Below are 24130 nucleotides of genomic sequence, written 5' to 3'. Positions count from 1 at the left end.
TGACAGTGACCCTATAGGACAGGGTAGAACTGCCCTATAGGGTTTCCAAGGAGCAGCTGATAGATTCAAACTGCTGACCTTTTGGTTAGCAGCCATAGCTCTTAACCACTGCACCACCAGGGCTTCATTAAGGAGCATAGACCTTTCTTTTTAAAGGTCTATGTGGTTAAATGCTCAACTACTAACCAAAAGGTCCGTACTTCAAGCCCACCAGCCATTCAGCAGGAGAAAGATGCGGCAATCTGCTTCCATAAAGATTACAGCCTTGGAAACCCCATGGGGCAATTCTACTCTGTCCTATAGGGTCACTATGAGTAGGAATCTACTCAACAGCAATGGGTTTGGTTTTTGGTTTGGATATAAATACTCAGGGAACCTGGTGACACAATTGTTAAGCACTTGGCTACTAACTTAAAAGTCGGGAGTCTGAACTCACCAGCCATTCCAGAGGAGAAAGATGTGGCAGTCAGCTTCCACATGGATTACAGTCTTGGGAACCCTATGGGGCGGTTCTACTCTGTCCTACAGGGTTGCTGTGAGTCAGAGTCTACTCAAAAGCATTGGGCTTGGTTTTTTTGTTTGTTTGGTTTTGATCTGTTCTCGTAAAGACTACAGCCCTGGAAACCCTATGGAGCAGTTCTATTCTGTCCTATAGAGTCGCTATGAGTCAGAATTGACTCAACGGCATACAAGAACAACAACAAATAAACACTCCCAAGTTTTAATTATTATGGCATACATACTAAATATGCAAATTATGTAGATTATTCTGAGTTTTATACCATTTATATTTCCTCTTTCACCTCATGTTATCACCTAGAAGTCTCTGCTATTTGCTTCCAATATTGAGCCTTTGTTAAAGTCTGTTCTTCAGAACAAAATAATAATATTCATTTTTGTAACCATATGAATATATTTATGCAACTGAAAGAGTTCTGAAATATTGAATTTAAATTTTTCTTCCTACAATCTACCTATGTCAAGTACTAAGGCAACTTTTTACTTCAGGTAGTATATGATTAATCCTTGTAAAAAGTGAAATATTCTTCCGTTATACAAATAATCATTCCTTCTGTAATTCACTCTAAAGTTTACCTAACATATTAAGCTATATGAAGCATACATCCATTGTCTTACGCTGATATTTTAACTATAGCATAATAATGTCTTATAATCCAAAATTAATTTTCATTAAACCTTTACATCAGGCCAAGGATATAAAATGATTGCCATGAGTATAAAATCATATAGTAATATTTTAATAATTTAAAAAATTATGGAGTCCCCGGGTGACGCAAACAGTTAACAGCGTGATTGTTTACTAACCGAAAGGTTCATGGTTTAAATCCACCCAGAGGCACCTCAGAAGAAACACCTGAATTTTCAAATTAATTTAATTAGATTTAGAATAAAAATTCCTTCCAGAGTATAATGACATTTTTTAGCTTTCTAATCTGTTTGTCCCTTCCTAACTCATGATCACATCCTGAAATGTTTGTAAACTGGTATCAAAATGGAGGATACCTGTAGTTGGTTGAACAGTGTCCCCCAAAAAGGATCAGGATGAGATGTTACTGGATTATGGTGGGCCTTAAATCCAATGAGTGTCCTTATCCACCACCAGCTGCTGTCAAGTCGACTCCAACTCATGGCAACTCCATGTGTGTCAGAGAAGAACTATGTTCCACAGGGTTTTCAATGGCTCATTTTTCAGAAATACATTGTCAGGTTTTTCTCCCAAGGCGCCCCTGGGTGGACTCAAAACTTCAACCTTTCAGTTAGCAGCCAAGCACGTGAACCGTTTGTACTACCCAGGCACTCTAAGTGTCTTCATAAGAGAGAAAAAGACACACAGAGAAGAAGGTCATGTGCAGATGGAGGCAGAGCTTGGAGTTAGGTGGTCATAAGCCAAAGAACGCCAGGAGCCACCAGGAGCTGGGAGAGGCAAAGAAGGAATCTCCCCTACAGTCTTCAGGGGGACTATGGCCTGACTGATGCTGTGATTTTGAACTTCTGAGCTCCAGGATTATAAGAGGATATAGTCCTGTTGTTTTAAGCCACCAAACTGATGAATAGGTGTATGTTCTGCTGTGTATTATTTTCGTCAGAACTAGAACTTAAAAAAAAAGACCAATAAAGAGATTTTTTAAAAAGCCATCACACTTGTGGTCATTTATTACAACAGCTCTAGTAAATTAATAAATGACTTACGGAAAATAATTCCTAATGTAAACTGTTACAAAAATTCAACTCAATTTAGCTTCTATTCCTGAGGAATCACATTATTATAAAATTGATCACTTGTTATAAAGTAGTAAAATGCAATCTCCCTGGTTAAGCTTGGCAACAACCATCTTAACACAATAGGATACACTGTGAAGAAAGATCATTATTCCAGACAGTCACTGATTTTTTTAATGAGAACAAGATCAATAGTGAACAGGTGATATGCAATGCTTACACCAATATGAATGTTTGTGCACACATATTTACCTATTTGTGTTTTCATTTACCCTAGACATTTAGGCCTCAGAGTCATATATTCAACTGCCTGCTTCACAAATCTACCTGAGTTTCTCAAAGGTATCTCAAACCTGTTATCTCTAAAACTGAGCGATGATCTTCCCATTCTCCCGAAATCTGTGCCTCCCAAAATCTTCCCCAACCAATAAAAGGTACTGCCATCTCCCTAACTACTTAAATCAGAAATCTCAATATACAATTCATCAACAAACCTTATCATTCCTACCTCTATAACACATCCATATGCACACAAGGAAGACCTGTTAATAGGACTATTATTCAAACCTATGCACCAACCACTATGGCCAAAGATGAAGAAATTGAAGATTTTTACCAACTTCTGCAGTCTGAAATTGATCAAACATGCAATCAGGATACATTGATAATTACTGGAGATTGGAATGAGAAAGTTCAAAAAAAGAAGACGGATCAGTAGCTGGAAATATGGCCTTAGTGATAGAAACAATGCCAGAGATTCACACAATAGAATTCTGCAAGACCAATGACTTCTTCATTGCAAATACCTTTTTTTCACCAACATAAATGGCAACTATACATGTGGACCTTGCGAGATGAAATACACAGGAATCAAATCGACTAGCTCTGTGGGAAGAGATGATGGAAAAGCTCAATGTCATCAGTCAGAACACAGCCAGGGGCTGACTATGGAACAGACAATCAATTGCTCATATGCAAGTCCAAAAGAAATTTAGAACAAGTGGATGAGAGCCAAAGTACAACCCTGAGTATATTACACCTGAATTTAGAGATCACCTCAAGAATAGATTTGACTCCTTGAACACTAATGACTGAAGATGAGACAAGTTGTGGAATGACGTCAAGGATATCATACATGAAGAAAGCAACAGGTCATCAAAGAGACAGGAAAGAAAGACCAAAACGGATGTCTGAAGGGACCCTGAAACTTCCTCTTGAACTTCAGGTAGATAAAGCGAAAGGAAGAAATGAGGAAGTAAAAGAGTTGAACAAAAGATTTCGAAGGGTGGCTCAAGAACACAAAGTATTATAATGACATGTGCAAAGACCTGGAATTGAAAAACCAAAATGGAACAACACACTTGGCATTTTCCAAGCTGAAAGAACTGAAGAAGAAATTAAAGCCTCAAGTTGCAATACTGAAGGATTCTATGGGGAAAATATTAAACGACTCAGGAACCATGAAAAGAAGATGGAGGTAATACACAGAGGCATCATACCAAAAAGAACACGTCGACGTTCAAACATTTTAGGAGGTACCATATGAGTGGGAACCAATGGCACTGAAAGAAGAGATCCAAGCTGCACTGAAGGCACTGGTGAAAAACAAAGCTCCAGGAATTGATGGAATACCAACTGGGATGTTTCAACGAACGGATGTAGCACTGGAAGTACTCACTCGCCTATGCCAAGAAATTTGGAAGACACCTACCTGGCCAAGCAATTGGAAGAGATCTATATTTATGCCTAATCCCCAGAAAGGTGACCTCACTGAACGGAGAAATTATCAAACAATATCATTAATATCACACACAAGTAAAACTTTGCCGAAGATGATTCAAAAGCAGCTGCAGCAGTGTATCGACAGGGAACTGTTGGAAATTCAAGCCCGGTTCAGAAGAGGACGCAGGACCAGGGATATCGCTGCCGATGTCAGATGGATCCTGGCCGAAAGCAGAGAATACCAGAAAGATGTTTACCTGCGTTTTATTGACTACGCAAAGGCATTCAACTGTGTGGATCATAACCCATCATGCATAACACTGGGAAGAATGGGAATTCCAGAACACTTAATTGTCTTCATGAGAACCCAAAAACCCAGTGCTGCTGAGTCGATTCCGACTCATAGCAACCCTATAGGACAGAGTAGAACTGTCCCACAGAGTTTCCAAGGAGCGCCTGGCGAATTCGAATTGCCGACCTTTTGGAAACCTGTACATAAATCAAGAGGCAGTTGTTCAAACAGAACAAAAGGATACCTCATGGTTTAAGTCAGGAAAGGTGTGCACCAGGGTTGTATCCTTTCACCATACCTCTTCAATCCACATGCTGAAGAAGTAATTTGCGAAGCTGGACTATATGAAGAAGAACAGGGCAACAGGATTGGTAAAAGGCTCATTAATAATCTGTGTTATGAAGATGACACTACCTTGCTTACTGAAAGTGAAGAGGACTTGAAGCACTTACTAATGAAGATCAAAGGCCACAGCCTTCAGTATGGATTACACCTCAACATAAAGAAAACAAAAATCCTCAAGACCTGACCAATAAGCAACATCATGATAAATGGAGAAAAGACTGAAGTTGTCAAGGCTTTCATTTTACTTGGATCCACAATCAACACCCACGGAAGCAGCAGTCAGGAAATCAAAAGACCTGTTGAACTGGGCAAATCTGCTGCAAAAGATCTCTTTGAAGTGTTGAAAAAGCAAAGATGTGACGTTGAAGACTAAGATGTGCCTGATCCAAGCCACAGTGTTTTCAATCGCCTCAGATAAATGCGAAAGCTGGGTGATGAATAAGGAAGATGGAAGAAAAATTGATGCCTCTGAATTGTGGTGTTGGCAAAGAATACTGAAAATACCATGGACTGCTAAAAGAACAAACAAATCTGTTTTGGAAGAAGTAAAACCAGAATGCTCCTTTGAAGCAATGAGACTACATCTCACGTACTTTGGACATGTTATCAGGAGGGACCATCCCTGGAGAAGGACAGCATGCTTGGCAAAGTAAAGGAAGACCCTCAACAAGATGGATTGACACAGTGGCTGCAACAATGAGCTCAAGCATAACAACTGTGAGGATGGCACAGGACCAGGCAGTGTTTCATTCTGTTGTACAGACAGTCACTGTGAGTCAGAACTGACTCAATGGCACCTAACAACAAGAACACATCCCAAATCCTTCTACTTCTGCCACACCATGGCATCTAGTCATCATCCACTCTCATTTGAACAACTGCAAATGCATTTCCATACTGACTCATCCCAAAGCTGTTCCCCAAAGGGGAGTCACAGTGACCAATCTTTAAATTCAATCTTTAATTTCAAAGTATCTGAAACATATAGAAAAGCAACATAGTTATGTAACAGACAACCAATACCTACTACAAGATTTAATAGATATTAGCATTTTAGCGTCACACTTAGACTTATTTTTAAGAAAAAAAAATATATATCTGTAGCTAAAACCCTATGTCTCTATCTCTCTTCCCTTCTTCCCTCCCCAGAGAAAACCAGTAGCCTCCCCATAAACTACTGCCCTGAGAAAATCTTTAAACCTTAAACCAAAAATATCCTCGAAGTCTTCTTAAAACCAAACAATTCTTTAGTTTAACTAGTAAACAATGTCTGCCTTGAGCACTATGATCTTTTATCTTTTAAGATCTATCTACATGGGATCAAATTGACAATAGCAATTCAAATGATTAGACAGGAAACTTAGGGGGCAGTGAGTTTATGTTAATCGGGGAGGAACAACTCAGAAAAGGAGAGTCAGAACGGTTGCACAACTTGAATGTAATCAATGTCACTGAACTGTACGTACAGAAATTACAGCTGTGTACATTTTGAACAACAAAAAATAAAATTAAGTTCAAAAAAGGTTCTATTCTGTCCTATTGGGTCACTCTGAGTGGGCACTGACTCAGTGGCAAGAGGTTTTTTTTAAGCCAAATATTATTTTATGTGATTCCCACGTGTATTTACAAACTTCTAATACACAGGTACATATCCATAAATGATATAGTTTTATGTGTTTTTAATAAATCATATAGAGTATATAATTTTGTAAACTGATTTGAGAAAAATATTTTTGAGATTGTATCCAGGACTACTATATATATGTGTATATCTGTATATATGATTGTTGATGTTAGCTGTCATCAAGTTGATTCCAAGTCATAGCGACCCCATGTGTCCAGAACAGAACTGCTCCCAGGCCTGTCTTCCAAGGCACCTCTAGGTGGGTTTGAACCTCTGAAGTTTCAGCTAACTGTCAAGCACATAGCTGCTTGCACCACCCAGGGACTGACTCTGCCTCTATATATGTATCACACACACATAAAAAAAAAACACATACATCTCATATAATCTACAGTACATTGTCAAAACCAGAAACTGTATTTGGTACAATATTATCAACTTACAGACCAGATTTGGATTTCACCAGTTTTACATGCACTTTTTTTTTTTTAATGTTGTGCAGTTCTATAAAATTTTATCACGTACATAGGTTTGTATAACTATTACTGCAGTCAGGATACTGTTCGACCACTGCAAAGAACCTCCTTGTGCTAACCCTTTATTGTCACAGCCCCTCTCCCAGCCCTAACGCCTGGCAAGGCTGATCTATCTGTTCCTACCCATTCTAATTTTGACACTTAAAGAATGTTACAAAAATAGAAGCAAACAATATGTACCCTTCTGAGGCTGGCTTTTTTTCACAGTTTAATGTCCTTCAGATCCACACATCTTGTTACATGTTCATTAGTTCATTCTGTTAATTCATTCCATAGTTCATGCTTTTTATTACTGAACAGTATCCCACCATATGGATGTACCAATGTTTGCTTATCCATTCATCCACTGAAGAGTATCTGGGTTGTTCCCAGTTATTGCCTTTGACAAACAATACTGCAATAAACATGTATGTACAAGTTTTACATGAACATAAATTTTACTTCTCTAAGATAAGAACCTAGGAGTGTGCTTGCTGGATGGTGTAAGTGGGAGCCCTGGTGGCACAGTGGTTAAGAGCTTGGCTGCTAACCAAAACGTCAGCACTTTGAGTACACCAGTCGCTCCTTAAAAACCCCTTGGGGCAGTTCTACTCTGTCCTGTAGGGTCACTATGAGTCAGAATCAACCCAACAGCAAGGGGTTTGGTTATTGTAAGTGTACGTTTGACTAATGGAAGTGCCAAACTGTTTTCTAAAGTGTTTGTACCATTTTTACATTGCCATCAACAATGTATCAGATACCCAGTTGTTCCATACCATCACTTGGTATTGTCAGGATTTTTCATGTTAGCCATTCTAATAGGTATCTGCCAGACTTTAGTAAGTAATCGTAAGGACTTTCACAGTTATTCTGAGATGAAAAGCCACTGAAGGGTGACATATTTCAAAAGGGTCATTCTGACCACACTTTATTATCTGACGGTAGGAAAGCAAGAGGAGCAACAGGGAGCCCAGGCAGGATCACCGCAATTATTCAGCCAACAGATCGGTGTGGTAACAAAGGAGCGGTGGAAGTGGTTAGGTTCTGTGTTTGTTATGAAGGCAAAACCAACAGGATTCACTGTTGGATTAGGCATGGGGTATGAGAATTTTTTTTTTTTTTTAAATGAGAATTAGGAGTCAAAAATGTCACCAAGCCTTTTGGCCTATGCAACTGAGAGAATGGTGATGCCATTCACTGAGATGGGGAAGGTTCAAGAGAGTCATATATTGAGGGGAGCTCCATATATGCTTATGTTCAGATGAGTATTATATAATAGCTATGTTTTTTGGGGGGGTTATGCTGCTATAGACCCAAAAATACGGCATACAAACAAGTAGCGGTTTCTCTATCCCTCTTTAAACAGCTCAAAGGTCTCAACTCAATAATCACTTCACATTGGTCAGTCTTCCTTGACTTCCATGATATACTGTTATTCTCTCCCACAGTCTTAAACTCTTGCCCTTCATAGACTGCACATAATTTTTTATTACATGTTTGTGTTCATCTGTTAATATCAATCCTCATCTGACTGAAAGTTCCATGAGGCTAGGGACCATGCTGTCATCCACGGTATTAACATACACCCAATATCTAGAATACCTGGCACATACCAGTTGTCATCAAGTCGACTCTGACTCATGGTGACCCTATGTGTGACAGAGTAAAATTGTGCTCCATAGGGTTTTCAATGACTGTGAGCTTTTGGAAGTAGACAGCCAGACTTTTCTTCCAAGGCGCCTCTAGGTAGATTGATACCTTCAACTTCTCAGTTAGTAGTTGAGCACTTAACCATTTGCGCCACCCGGAGACTCACCTGGCACACAGTAGGTGTTTAATAAATTTTTACCACAGGAAGAAAGGACTAGCTGATTAGATGGTTTTATAGACTGTATCTGTCTTATCTTTTGATGCAATAGAATTTGCTGAATTTGGATTAAGAACCAGGGTTGCTATGAGTTGGAATTAACTCAATGGCAATGGTTTGGTTTTGGTTTTGGTTACCATGATTATTCATTACGAACCTATCATTAAGATAAGACTTAACGGCATAACCACAAGCACTCACCAATGTACTGTCATTTCTTTTTATTTCTTTTTTTACTTACCTGGCTTGAAACTGCTTACATATGAGGTAAATTATCATATAAGATTTTAGTTTCAGCATATATAATCCAGAAAGCCAGGCACTTGATTATTTAATTCATCTGGCACTAAACATCTTGTGAGGCAGAGCAAGATATCTAACATTTCTCTGGGAGTTCTCCTTCTGTGTAAATAAACACTATCAGCCCACTACGCAACATTTCAGAAAAAGGCAGCCCCTGGCAACAAAGCAAATCACTAGACAATACTATGCGCCTCATCTCCAAAGGACCAACTGCTTTCTCTGAAGTTCCCAAGACCCTCTTAGCCCTAGAAGCAATCAAGATTTACAAAAGAAAAGCTACAAAGGTAGCAACTACTTATGACATTCTCACGGTGTTACTCGGCATCGTATCTTTAAGGGCCTAGATGATAAAAAGCCTCTAAAAACTATTAGAAGAAATTTAAAACCTTATCATTGTTCACTGGTTTGAAGTTTTTGTCTAACAAAATATGGAATTTCTCTCATTCTCCCCAATTTCTCTCTAGCTGCCAATATCTCACCTTTATAGACATTTCTGCTATTTCCTTTAAACATTTTTCCTGCTTTTAAAGAATACCCTTCCAAAGAGTCGGCAACCTTTTTTTTCTCTCAACAGGAAAAAATTTCCTATAGGTCTTTTATTAGCTCGCTTTGTAGAGAAATCGCCAAGACTGAATTGACATATCACACAGGTCCAGGGCTCTAAGTTTAATGGAATGAGATGCTAGCTTGTTAAAGGTTTTATTCTCCTAGGTCTCTCTCCCTCATTCTTACTACTTTCTATAACGTTACTCCCAGGACTTATGTATAAGTTTTAAAAAGAAAGAGTCACGTTTGCATAAAATTTACATGTCCTTTGTATGCATCTAATTAAAGGAGTAACTATTTTTCCACTGTTTTCAGTTACTATTTTATTATTACTATTCTAAAAGTCTTCTGCAGGTTCTCTGAAGGTCGAAAGAGAAGAACAAAAGTACTCACTGAAAAGGGGAGGTTGTATCTTAAAAGGTGCATTTAAGGAAGCCTGAGATAACCTTGTACCCACTGAGAAAGCCAAAGGACACAGGAATCCCAGCTCCATCCCCATGAGCTGTGTGACATTAGAAAAGATACTTAGCCCTCTCTAGGCCTGTCTTCCTCATCTGTAAAATAAGCTTAAAAACAGTATTCACCTGGCAGGGCTTCAAGAAAATGAAGTGAGAGAGCCCAGTGTTAGGCAGAGACTCAGTTCTGAATAAAGGAGGAGTGGGGAGAGAAATGAGGAGCAAAAAGGGGGAGAATAATAACACAGCATCAGGGGTGGGAGGAAAACAACCATACCCACTCTGATGAGCTGTTGTAGGGAAACAAACCAAATTTTAAAATATATTAAAGAGATTTTAATTTAGAAGTTACATTTTTAAATTTCCAAACTAAAAGCAAACAATTATCAAAGATCGTATAGTTGCTGCAAATATGAACAAAAAGTTGAATTACATTTTAAGTTAATTACAATTTTAGAATTTTCTCTTGCTTGAAAACTATAAGCATACTCAACTAATACACAAGGGTATTAGCTTAGTTAAAAAGATACATTTGAGGGCAATACATTTCAATTCCTACACACTGTGCTACACAAGCTGATATTTTCAATCTCGAGGACTCTCATTTCTGCCTGGCAGTGGAATTCATCCTAATGAAGCTGACAGGTGAGGTCTGCAATTCGTCTTGATGTTGCTGGTTGCAAACCTATCATTCAGAGGCCTTTCTCCCAGTAAACTATACCCAAAAAAATCCACTGCGGTCAAGTCAATGCTGACTCACAGCGACCCTATAGGACAGAGTAGAACTGCTCCAAAGGGTTTGCAAAGCTACAAATATTCATGGAAGCTGACTGCCACAGTTTTCTCCCATGAAGCAGCTGGTGGGATCAAACCATTGGTTATTAGCTGAGTGCTTAATCATTGTGCCACCAGTGCTCCTTCAATAAGTTATACTTTGCCCTTAACCAGATGAGTGCTAGATTTTTGCTTTAGAAAAATACCTAGAACTCCAGGCAGTCTGGAGAGACTGAGTTGCTCACTGATACTCTAGTATCACTGATACTCTTCCAGACTCTTCAGGATGCTCTCCACAGACCAGTCCATAAATGTGCTCTGTACTTTTTTATGAACTACATTTTAAGTACTTATTTTGGTGGCAATATATACAACCAAACATTGGTTATGTACATACAGTACACAGTACATTCTCACTATCTCTACCCATATTATCTCATCACCTTTCACTTGGGCTCTTTCCCTTAAAGTTCTCAGCTCTGCTTTAGTCTGTTGTCAGTTTAAACTCATACAGATAATTTTTTCTAGGAGCACTATGCTCAAAGCAAACATTCTTTATTAATTGGGCTAAACTGTAGTTTAATGATAGCTTCATGGGATAGTTTCAGTTCAAGGTTTAAAGATTATTTCCAGGCATTAGATTCTGGGGTTCTCCAGTCTCAATGCATTCAGTAAGTCTGGTTTCCATACGAATTTGACATTCTTCTGTTCCGTGCTCTTCCTCATTTTGATGAGGGTCCTTGATCAAAACGTTCAGTAATGTGCTCTATACTTTTACCTTCAACTCGGGGTCTTGCTACAAACCCTTACACCACAATGTCATGACTCACTCTTCTAAACTAACTCCAAAAGAGATGCTAGAGATTGAGACCCAGTCTTTGTATAAGACTCTAGTTTAACTCATACTTGGATTCTCCACATCCTGGGCCACCACATTTGGACTGGTAAGAAAAGCCCAACAGAGAGATCAATTCCCTAGTCCCAGAGAGACCCCTTACTAAAGCCTCAGCTTGACCAGTTATTACATCCTCTAAAGCCAAGGTTCTTAACCTATAGTCTATGACAGCCCTCGTGGAGCTCATGAATCCACAAACTCAACCCAAAACTGTCGGTATGTGTGTGTGTGTATTTAAGGCCTTGTCCAAGAAGTTTCAGAGGATTCATCAGATTCTCAAAGAGCTCCACAACCCCAAAAACATGAAAAACCACTGCTCTAAAACATAGAAAATATTTTTATATTAAGATAGGACTTTGAGGGAAGTCGAAAACCCTGGTTGCATAGTGGTTAAGAGCTACGTCTGCTAACCAAAAGGCTGGCAGCTCAAATCCACCAGGCAGTCTTTGGAAAGCCTACGGGGCAGCTCTACTCTGTCCTTTAGGGTCGCTATGAGTAGGAATCAACTTCACCACAACAGGTTTGGTTTTTTATTTTTTTTTTAATGAGAGAAGTCAATAAGCTGCATGTTCCTTAAGGACTACATGCTCTATCTTATTCATTAGTATTTATCCCTAGTGCCTCACAGAGTATCCAATAAATGTTCCCCCATTTATTGTGGGAATGCCACAGCACTCAGGAGCATTAAAAAAAAAAAAAAAAAAACTGTTGCCATCGAGTCGATTCCAACTCATAGCTATGAGTCGGGGCATTACTTTTATGAAAAGTGGAGAAAATTATCATCTTCCCCAAGCCAACAGACATTGGACACTAAAATCCTGATAGCAAAAAATATCTACTGAGTGCTTGTCATGTGCCAAACACTGAGCCAAGCATGTTCGCACACAGTATTTTACCTAGTGTTTCTAATCAAAGAACTAGTTATTCTTATTCTCAGCAAATAAGACTCAAAGAAACTAGGTAATGCCTATAATCACAGTTAATAACGAATATATTAAAGAATATATTTACAAGAGATAGATTTCTCTTAATTTACGTGCTATCAAAAAAAAAAAAAAAAAAACCCCACTGTCGTCGAGTCAATTCCAACTCATAGTAACCCTACAGAACAGGGGAGAACTGCCCCATAGTGTTTCCAAGGAGCTGCTGGTAGATTCGAAGTGCCCACCTTTTTGGTTAACAGCCAAGCTCTTAACCATTATGTGCCACCAGGGCTCCAACTTACATGCTGTGTGTAAAATGTCAATTTCAGAACAGCAACTCTTCCAAACGTATGTATTATATAATTAAGGGACTAAAACGGAAGCTAACCACAAATTATTTCAGAAATCCAAGACACAAACACAATTGCTCAACAAAACCTCAGACTATGAATCAGATTCCCCAAATACACATTCTGTCTTCTTTAAAAAATTTATATCACTAGGTAAGCAAATCCAGCAATACAAAATATCTTTAATTTAAAATAAAAACTCGTGTTTACCCCACCAACTACACCTCACGAAATGTTATTTACCTTAGAATGAAATAAAAAAGAGCAGTAATTTGTGAAAACATATAACTGCAATGACTTTCTTAATACAAATTTAGATAACACAAATACGCCTTATCGAAAAGTGTGTTCACACTGAATACGAACAACACAAAAAAGGATATGGAAGATTCTATCTGTAAGAATCTGATGGATTTACAATATGCAATGAAATTCCTCTTATTAAAGTCAAGTTCAAGAAGATTCAGGACATGTTTTTCATTAGAAGAGGCATAATCCATACATTATCAGTCAGGTTCACCTGAACACCAATATCATGTAACCATTCTGCAAGTAATGGACAAACTTGGTGACCTAACAGGCTAGTCTGAACATAAAACATGGCCTCAGATGTGGTTAAATGCTTTAAACCAGTTATTTTTGTGAATGCTAATGAAACACCCATGCCATCTAGTTGATTTTGACTCATAGCCAACGTATAGGACAGAACAGAACTGCCACATAGGTTTCCAAGGCTGTAATCTTTATGGAAGCAGACTGCCACATCTTTATCCTGTAGAGCAGCTGGTGAGCTTGAATTGCTGACCTTTCGATTAGCAGCTGAGTGCTTTTAACCACTGCATCACCAGGGCTCCTTTTAAAGAAGAACTGATGCCTCTGAATTATGGTTTTGGTGAAGAATAATGAATATATCATGGACTGCCAGAAGAAAGAACAAATCTGTCTTAGAAGAAATACAGCCCTAATGCTCCTTAGGAGCAAGGATGGTGAAACTTCATCTCATGTACTTTGGCCATGTTATCAGGAGACACCAGTCCCTGGAGAAGGACATTATGTTTGGTATAAAGTAGAAGGTCAGTGAAAAAGAGGAAGACCGTCAACAATATGGCTTGACACAGTGGCTGCAACAATGGGCTCAAGCACAATGATTGTGAGGATGGTGCAGGATCAGGCAGCATTTCGTTCCGTTGTACATAGGGTCGCTTGAGTAGGAACCAATTCCATGGCACCTAACAACAACAGTGAAACACAACTCTCTTCTCTCTGCCTCCCAACGGGTGTAAAAAAAAACTGAAATCCTGTCTCTGAAGCACACCAAAACAGTACTCTTTGGAAAAATGGAAACCTTGGAAAATACCACCTTCAAATTAGGATTTATAATTCAGCTATGATAGATTTAAATTCTTTCCATCATTAAATTCTGTGAACACATTATTATTAACTTATAAATTTTTTATGCCTGTGGCACAATCGTTAAGCACTCAGCTGCTAACCAAAAGACTGATGGTTCAAACCCACCCAGCAGCTCCATGGAATACAAACCTGGCAATCTGCTCCTGTAAAGATTATAGCCAAGAAACCCTATGGTGCAGTTCTACTCTTGTCACATGGAGCTGCTATGAGTTAAAATGGACTCGACAGCACCCAACAACAAGAACATTGACTTGTAGTTTACAACCATTATTGACCTGTAACTATTACTGACTTGGAAGGATATGTAATTGTGATCTGCGATCTGGAGAACAATTAAAAGAGATGACCTCACTCCTTCGGGCAATTACTCCTCTCAGAACAGTGTATAGCAAAATTCACAGGTCACATTCTCCCCTGTCAAATCCAAGGGGCTAAGGCTGCAACAGAGCAGGATTGGCTGATCCCAGGATACAACTTCTTGGAAACAGGCTAGGCAGGTGCCATGAATCAGGTAGGGTCAGAGTTCCAGCGTACAAGACAGAGAAGAAAAGACTAAGTTGGCAATAGGAAAAGCTCACCAATGACCTCAATATTGTCAAATCCAGTGGTCAATTCTCAATCTTATACTTACTTGACCCTACCAACAGCATTTGATACATCTGATGACTCCCCTTTCTTAAATAATATTCTTCATTTGGCTTCTGAGACACCAAGCTCTCTTGGTGTTCTTCCTACTTCACACAACAATACTTCTCAGAGTCCTTTACCATTCCTTCTCATTTTTGCAGCTACTAAACATTAGAGTGTCTCAGGACACAGTCCTATAACATCCTTCCTACCCATACTCATCCCTAACTGATTTTATCCAGTCTCATGGCCTCAAATACTATCTATATGCTAACAAAATCCAATTATATCTCTAGCCAGGATCACCCCTTGGAACGCTAAGCCTCATATATACAACTACTTGACATTTCCACCCACACCTCAACTCCTAATTTTTACCCCCACAGAATTTCCATTCCCATAGAATTTCCCAACTCTATAAATAATTCTATCCTTCTAGTTGCTCAAACCAGAGGCTTTGGAGTCAACTTTGACTCTAACACCCTCTCTCACCCATCTCTCTCTGTGTGCATGTGTGTATCTCTGTCTCTGTCTCTCTCACACACATACACATCACATACCATACACACACGTACACATTAACATCCAATGCATCAGCAAATCCTGTAAATTCTACCTTCAAAATACATTCAGAATTCACTTTTCTTTTTTTTTAGTGAAAATACAGACAACAAAACAATTCAACAATTTTTACATGTACAGTTCATTTAGAATGTTACATACTTCATGTTGTGTCACCATGCTATCTCTGTTCACACAGTTTTACCCTCGTTAACTTAGACTCTCTGCCCCTTAAAATTCTCATGTGTGCTTTAGAGTTACTGTTGTCATTTTGATCTCATATAGGTAATTCTTTAAGAGGGAGCAATGTTCAAGGCAAACGTTCATTATTTATGGAGCGCAACTGGTATTTAGTTTAAAGATGACTTCATGGAATAGTTTTGGTTCAAGGTTTAAAAGTTGTTTCCCAGCAACAGATTCGGCAGTTCCTCTACCCTCAATGTATCCAGTAAGTCTGGTTTCCACTAAGAATTTGAAGTTCCATTCCTCAGTTCAATCACTTTTTACCAAATCCACAACTACCACCCTGATCCAAGCCACCATTATTTCTTGCCTGGATTACTGCTACAGTCTTCTCATAGACCTCATCACCCCACACCTCATCACCCCACGGTCTATTCTCAATGGAGCAGCCAAAATAATCCATTTAAAACAAATATCATGATTTAGTTCCTCTTGATGCTTAAAACCCTGTAATTGTTCACCATTTCATTCACAGAAAAAGCCAAAGTTCTTAACCATGGTTTATAAGGCCCCACCAGCCACCACTCTGAAATCTCCTATCACTCTCCCCGACAATCACCCTTCTCCAGCTATACCATCCTCCGTGTTGCTCTTCTAATAAATCAAGTACTCTCCTGCCTCAGGGCATTTGCACTTATTGTTCCCTCTGCCCAGGACACTCTTCCTCAGTATCTCAAGGCTTGGTTCTCCATTTCACTCAGCCCTCTGTTCAAATGTCACTTTATTCTCACCTCTCCACCTTAAAAAATAACTACTCTCAGCCAACAAATCTTTGTCATTCCCCATTCCATTTGCCCTGCCTTCCTCTTCTCCGTGGCTTATTACCAACTGACAAGCTACATACATATGTTTACTGTCTCTTTCCTCTTCTCACTCCCAGAATTTAAGGTCCATAGAGCTGGGACTTTGTTTCCTTCACTGCTGTCTCTCAAGCACCTAGAACATAGTAGGTACTCACCAAATACTTTCTGAATGAATAATTCATTTCAAAGCTTCATATTACCTTAAATAAATTTGTGTATTTATCAAAGAGGGCAAGGAACTTAAAATACTTCTCTACATGTTTCCCATCTGCTCCATGATGGCAAGAACTGAGTGTTTATAACTTGTTTCCCCCAACTCCTACCACTTGGAATATGCTCAACAAATATTTACTAAATAAACAAACAAGATGGAACCTAACATAGCATCATCTTGAAGGGACAAAACCATAATACTACATTTCATATGGAAACCCTGGTGGCACAGTGGTTAAGACTTTGGCTGCTCCTTGGGAACCCTATGGGGCAGTTCTACCCTGTCCTATAGGGTTGCTATGAGTCGGAATCAACTCGACAGCAATGGGTTTTTTAAAGTTTTTTTTGTACTTCATATAAAGGTGCCAAAGGTAAATTAAACGTTCTACCAATGGCCATGTACGTGTAAACTACAACCTTATGTGTTCTCGTTTCCTGTTTATACCCCAATATACACAGCATATTTGATTAAAATTTGTTTAAAAAAATTATTAACAACAGAGGTCAAGCCCATTAAGAAGCCTCTACCAAGCTTCCTTTGTGTTAAGACAGAAGAACGAGTAACAACTCAAATGAGATGCGTTTCAGTGACCTTTAGAACTGTCCCAAAATTAGTCAATTCTTTCCAAAAGACCTAAAATGAAGAGTAAGCAGGTTGAAGTACAAACTCCCTCTAATCCATTAAGCACCTATAATTTATAAAAATACACACATTCAGTCTCGTTTCCTAGGAACTCTCCATTATACTGAGGCTTAATGTGTTGAACTAGTATCGTTCCCACCCAGCAACTGCACATCACCTCTAAGAACTAATCGCATATCATTTGTGAAAAGCATTAGCAGGAGAGCAGATTAAGGCTACGGTCCACTAAAAGACTGAAACAGCAGTAGGATACAAGGGAGTTGTAGACAGGCTTGAGCAACATGCTTATCAGCTCCCCCAAAAGTGATGTCCCAATGGGCTGTTTTGCACCCTCTTCAAGGCCAGATGAACTATCCATGCCCCTTCCCCAGATGGAGTTAAGCTATTCCAAATACCAGTATCCCCAAAGCCAAATCCTTACATCTTTCTTCTGATTCACCGACTCTTATTCTCATCTTACTGAGTCTCAGTTTTTAACTCTTTACTCCAGCTTCCAACCAGCCTCTTAGTCCTAAGGTCCGCTCTATGGCTTTTCATCCTGTTTGCTTCTATCTTATGCTTCCCCCTTAATGCAAAATTTAAAAGACCACTCTCAACCCTCATCTATCCAGCGAAGCAGAACTCCCTCCTGTGTAACCACATTATGCACTACCATAGAATCTGTCCAGTTAGTTGTTCACCTATGTACTCCATTAGATAATATGCTTCATAAGAGTGGAAAATGTCTCTCTTTTCAAACTTTCTGTGCAAAGTCTACCACAGCTTGTGGCACAGAGCAGACATCCAATAAATACTTTGTGAATGAATAAATGTATATTCAAGAATGTTTTAGATTTAGTTTAACAGAGCACTGGATGAAGATTACAAAATGTTCTAGACCTGCCCCTGTCATTAGCTATAAACTTAAGAAAGTTACATTCTCTGACCTTAATATTATAAAATTAGAGGGCTGATAAACACATTTAGTCATCCAACAATTAATTCATTAATTCAAAACACACATGTTGAATGATTCCTTGTGTCATATAAATGCACAGATATTTGGAGAGAAAATAAAGATGATTAAGACATGGTCCCTACTCTCAAGGAGTTCAATTAGGAACACAGGTATGTAAACAAGTAATGCAAAGAGGGGAAGAGTGGGCCCCAAGTATTACAGAAGCCCTCAGGCCAGGAACAGGAATGGTTTCCTATAGGAGATAGTTTGAGAACCTTGCCTTAAAAAAAGAGAAGTCCATTAGGTAAAATACTGGGGAAAAGGTATAATACCGCATTAGGAATGTCATGTGCAAATCAATATGAGATATGTTCTGACACACTAAGATCACTCTGAGAGATACTAGCGAAACGGGTCAAAAGGCTATTCTAATAATCTAAGTAAGAAATGAAGAAAGCCTGAACTCATGAGATGCTCCTGAGAAAACAAGCAGTGGTAGGCATCCTAGAAGTCACTGCAAACAGGTCCGGGTAAGGAGAGATCAGCATGGCTGAATGTCACCTGGTGCCTGAAGCCTGAACTCTATCTCCTACATTTGGTCGTTAGCAATTAGTGACCTCAGCCACAAGTTTCGCTAGGGTAGTAGGGACAGAACCTATTTATGGATGAAGTCACAAAATTCAAACAAGACATTATACTGGGAGGGTAGGGGCCATAGTTTCTAAGTTGTGCCATTCACTTTTCTTAGATGTGTAAACTGGTATTTCAGGAAACAGGATCTCTAAAAGTTAACATCTCATTCATGTCTCCCCCTTTGCCATAAGCATCCACATTCCCCTCTTTCTGAGGCTGACTAATGAGAGGGAAATACAACTTGAATGGGTCTACATTATCAAAGGAAAAAGTCACTGGGAAACAATAAAAAAAAAAAAAAAAAAAAACACAAGTCGAAAGGACTTAAACAGCCAACCTAGTACAGGTGTGTGGACTAGAGCCTCCACTGACCACAAGAATAGAGGATGGGAAGGGAAAGCAAAAGAGAAGTTTATAGGCCTCAGTGTGGTTCCAGGCACACGTAGACAACTCTGAATCAGAGAACATATGGTCTACTCAAAAACAACACAAAATAAAACGAAACTACTGGCAAGGCAATTTCGTGACCTACCTTTGTAACTTGCTTCAAGTTCTCCACTGTCAGGAAGTATTTTCTTAATTCTCCCCTAACTCTGGCACGTGCCACTTCAGCCTATCACCTTCTTTTCCCAAATCCCTGTGCAACCTACATACAGATAGTTATTTACTGCTAATAAGACACTAGGCACCCTCCCTCTTCTACTCACGTGGTTAAAATATTTCAGTAAGGTTTTTATAGTTTTTATACTTTGAATTCATCTTGAAAATTTTAATGACTATTACCCTGGTCATATTATTTGCCTCAATAGAAATGCTGTGGGAATTAATCAAAATTAATTAATCAACCGTAGAGAAAACTACCTGTAATGCTACCCCATAGGCTAAGTAGCTAAGGAGTACCCCGCAGCTCCAAAGTTGGCCATGACACTGATCCTTGGGGTAACTCTGGTGAAGTTCTTGAATTCCAGTGTCCATTCCATAAACAGAAATATTTAGGCAATTAACTGGCTTGATTTTTGTTTTTATGAGAAAGTCTAATAAAAGTGATTTATTATAAGGAACTTTCCATAGTGCTAGAATCATGATTCAAAACCATAAATCAGGTTGTTACTGAAGGAAAACTGTTCAGAAAGAACAAAATTTATGGCATGCCTTTCTCTCCCCAGTGAATAAAAAGCTGATCAGTCACAGTAGCTAAAACGATACTTGCATTTGGTTTTTAGGGACCAGTAGTAATGAAACAAACAAAAAACAAACCCACTGTCATTAAGTCGATTCCGACTCATAGCAACTCTATAAGACAGAGTAGAACTGCCCCATAGGGTTTCCAAGGCTGTAATCTTCACGGAAGCAGACTGTCACATCTTTCTCCAGCAAGGCATTAGTGGGTTAGAACTGCTGACCTTTCACTTAGCAGATGAGTGCTTTAACCACTGTGTCACAGGGCTCCATAGCATTGAAAGGTGGTATATTTTAGAGTGCTGTCTGACTCTCTCTCTCACCAACCTCAGTAACTGAACAGGAAATTTGAAATAAGTAAACTCCTTAAGGTTTTGTCCTCTACGATTCTTAAAACCAACCAACCAACCAACTAAAAATCCTTTGTTATATGATAAATATTAAAATAAGAATTTTGCAAAATATGTAAAAGATTATGCCGCTCCTCTAGCTGTCAGTAATTCACTTTGAGTGTCAGACTATGAATTCTGCTTGCTTTATTACATGAACAGGATTCATGTGGCAGTTCTTGCAAAAGCTGTAAACAGCGCCTGCACAAATTCCTTGAATTTTCCTCTACCAATTACACGAGATCAAATTATTTGTGTAAAAATGAAGCTTTACTAGTAGCAATTATTTTTAAACAATGAAATACAACAGATATTAACTTAGGGTTCTCTTTCTGTTAATGCTAAGACCGCGTTAGGTAAGATTTATAACTGCCTAACAAAACAAAAACTACAATGTCAGCCTTGGAAGCAGCCATTCATCAACCTGTGCGGGGTGAACAATTCATGCCAAATGAGTCAAGAGGAATAAATTTCCAACTTATTTTTCAGCCATTATTTCCTTTCACAGAGAGATGACGGAGTAATTTGAGGAAAAAAAAGAGAGAGAGAGAGGGATCACATCATAATATAAGCCCTTATTCAGACATTTACACTCACCACGAGCTAGAATGCACTTGCCCAATACTCACAAGCCCTTGGCAATGTTTTTCACTTTCTCCAGTGTTTAAACAACCACAACACAGTAAACTGCTGAGATTTAAAACCAGCCCGAAACACAATCTGGAAACAGCCTTGTCTTAGCTTCCTGGTGCTGCTGTAACAAAGTAAGCTGGGTTTAAAGGAGAGGAATTTTTTTCTCTCTCTCTCTCAGTGTAAAGGCCAGAAATCCAAATCAAGGTCTGGGCCACGTCAATTCCTTCCGTGGGCCTCTCTCCCAGTTTCTGGCAACTGCCAGCAATCACTGGTCTTCTTTCTTTGTACCTGGGTCCTCATAAGGAATTTTTCCCAGGTCGTGTAGCTCTCCGTCTATTCTGCCTTTTTATAAAAAGCTACTTAGAAGTGATTACGGTTAGGACTCACCCTACTCTGGCATAACTTCATTGTAAAAATGGCATGGGGGTGCCACCTGACCTCTTCTAACTTTACAAGGGGGAAGGAGACTCAAGATCAACATTTCAAGGCTGATTCCTATGAGGCAGAGGTCAGACATGCCTCCTCTCTCCACCGTCTTTACCAATTCTGACACCAACCGTCCCTCCCACAGAACTCTCTACTTCTCTGCTGGGTCGGTAATTCACTGCAATGGCCACATGAAATTCACAGACCATACTCGCGATTATGGGGTTTATTAGGGAAGTAACAGGTTACAATTGAGGTTCAGGAATGACTCAGGATACAGTTCTTCATCAGGGCAGCTTCTTTTCAGCTGTCCCTGAAGGAATGCCTCTCTGGCCATCTGCCTCCGCCCTGGTCAGGGAAGTGTTACAAGGTTCTTTTAGCTCTGCCAATAAGTGTCCAAAGACACCCCACTCCACCAGTAAGCCTCAGCCAAAGGTGCTCAATTCTAACTCCGTAGTTGACAAACCTAGCTCTGCCAAGTGTCCAGAGGTTGCCCTACTCTGTCAGCAAGCCTCCTGTCCAAAGGCACTTAGCTTTCTCACTCCCTGGGCTAAGACGCACACCACACCATCTCCTGCTAGTCTCTCCTGCCGCTGTTTCTCGGCCACCACTTCCTGCTGTCTTCAGTGTTTACAGCTCTGTCTCTCTCTCTCTCTTTTTCTGTCTCCTGGTTCCAGAAGATTCTCAGTGCAGGGATCCTGGGTCCAAAGAACACACTCCATTCCTGGCTGTTCTTCCTTGGTGGAAATGAGATTCTCCCTCTTCTGCCACTAGGATGTTTCATTTTAAGCCTAGCAGGATGGCAAAACTGACCAATCCCCTTGGTGGGCCACAATTATCTTGTTTGCACAGTCCTGCCCAATCACTTGAGCAGATGCAACAAGACCATGGCAATAAAGGTCACACGAAAGCGATTCATTGCACCACAGACAGATGTATCTGTCTATTTTGCTTTTTTTAATAAAATGCTACTCAAAACTGATTAGGTTTAAGACTCACCCTACTCTGATATAGCCTGATTAACACAACAAAAGAAATACCCTACTTCCAATCTAATTGCCATCAAGTCAATTTTAACTCTATAGGACAGAGCACAACTGCCTCATAGGGTTTCAACAGCTTTTAAATCTTTATGGAAGCAGACTGCCGCATCTATTACCCATAGAACAGCTGATAAGTTCAAACTGCCAACCTTTTGGTCAGCAGCCAAGTACTTAGCCACTGTGCCACCAGGGTTCCTTACTACTTCCAAGCCAGGTCATATTTATAGGTACAGAGGTTAGAACTTCCATATTTGGGGGGGGGGGGGCGCAAGACACAATTCAATCCATAATAAGCCTCTTTTAGTAACTACAGCTAGTCAAAATTCCTATTTTTTAGAATATTTTCTATATGAATAGAACGGGAAAGATATTTCTAGTGTCATCTTAGGGTGATTCAACAAGTAGTTATATAAACATAGTCCTAGAGAAGGGCTAGACATGAACCTATCTTGTGTGGTCATAGTACAAGGAGTAAGGTTACACGGGAACAGAGAAAATCAAAATTATTACATTCTTCTTTCATTTCAGTCCTCTTTCCTAGATGTCACTGAGGATTCTGATAAGCCTAACAGGAAGTGCTGAGAGAATAGTGGGTAGATCACAATTACTGATGTGTTCTTTACACAGATGAGAAGGGGCCACAGAAACGCTCTCCTATTGTGCGGGGATCCATGAACAGAAAGCGCTTGAGCAAATCACACATTAATAAACTTGTGTTTCTTATTTTGGTCGTAGGGAGTCCCCAACTTGCAAACTGCTTCTGTTCCAAAGGTTCATTAAGAGATTAATTTCAGAACTCCTCAACACATTTTTAGTAACGGCAATGATACTGTGAAGGATGGCTGGCTCAGTCAACCCAAGTCTACTTACATAAAATATACTAGATATTTTTCACCTACATCTATTATTTCAAATATCGCCCATCATAAAGAGCACTTCTAATTCCAAACCTTCATGCCAAAAATTAATTCAGGAAAGGCAAAGGAAATTTCTCATATGGAAAAGTGAAGAGGTATACAGGGTACCAAAGTATTGCTAAATCTACACTTACGAATAAGGTACTTCTCAAGTTCTGCCTAAAGGAAGAATGCTCTCCAGAAAGACATCTCACAATTATTTGAAAAGCGAGAATTGGCTAGTTGCACCCTTGAGAGGCGGGGCTCTAGAAACAATATGGAAGAAGGATCGATACAGTTATATGTGCCGTTGTTTGTTGTTGTTAGGTGCTACTGAGTCAATTCCAACTCATAATGACCCCATGTGACAGAGCGGAACTGTCTCATAAGGTTTTCTTGGCTGTAATCTTTATAGGCACAGGTCACCAGGTCTTTGTTCCACAGAGCTGCCAGGTGATTTCGAACTGCCAACCTTTCAGTTAGCAGCTGAATGATTAAACTTTGTGCCACTAGGGCTGCTAAGACATCCACTCCTGACTCAGAGTCTGTCTTTCTGAAAACAGAGTGCATACGTTCATGTGCAGATGTTAAATTGAAAGTTCTTTAAATAAAGAAAATTGTGGGGACAAATGAACTGCA

The 24130-nt window shown here is 39.4% G+C and overlaps 1 protein-coding gene across 9 annotated transcripts in view; it reads right to left on the bottom strand.

The window, feature by feature from the left end:
- Positions 1-24130, bottom strand: part of SFMBT2 (Scm like with four mbt domains 2) — a 267557-nt gene that overhangs the window by 127584 nt on the left and 115843 nt on the right. The window lies entirely within an intron of this gene.

The sequence above is a fragment of the Elephas maximus genome, chromosome 4 (genome assembly GCF_024166365.1).
Source record: "Elephas maximus indicus isolate mEleMax1 chromosome 4, mEleMax1 primary haplotype, whole genome shotgun sequence".
NCBI classification, from domain to species: domain Eukaryota; kingdom Metazoa; phylum Chordata; class Mammalia; order Proboscidea; family Elephantidae; genus Elephas; species Elephas maximus.
The sequence above is the reverse complement of the archived record's forward strand: the minus strand, read 5'-3'. Positions and strand labels throughout refer to the sequence as shown.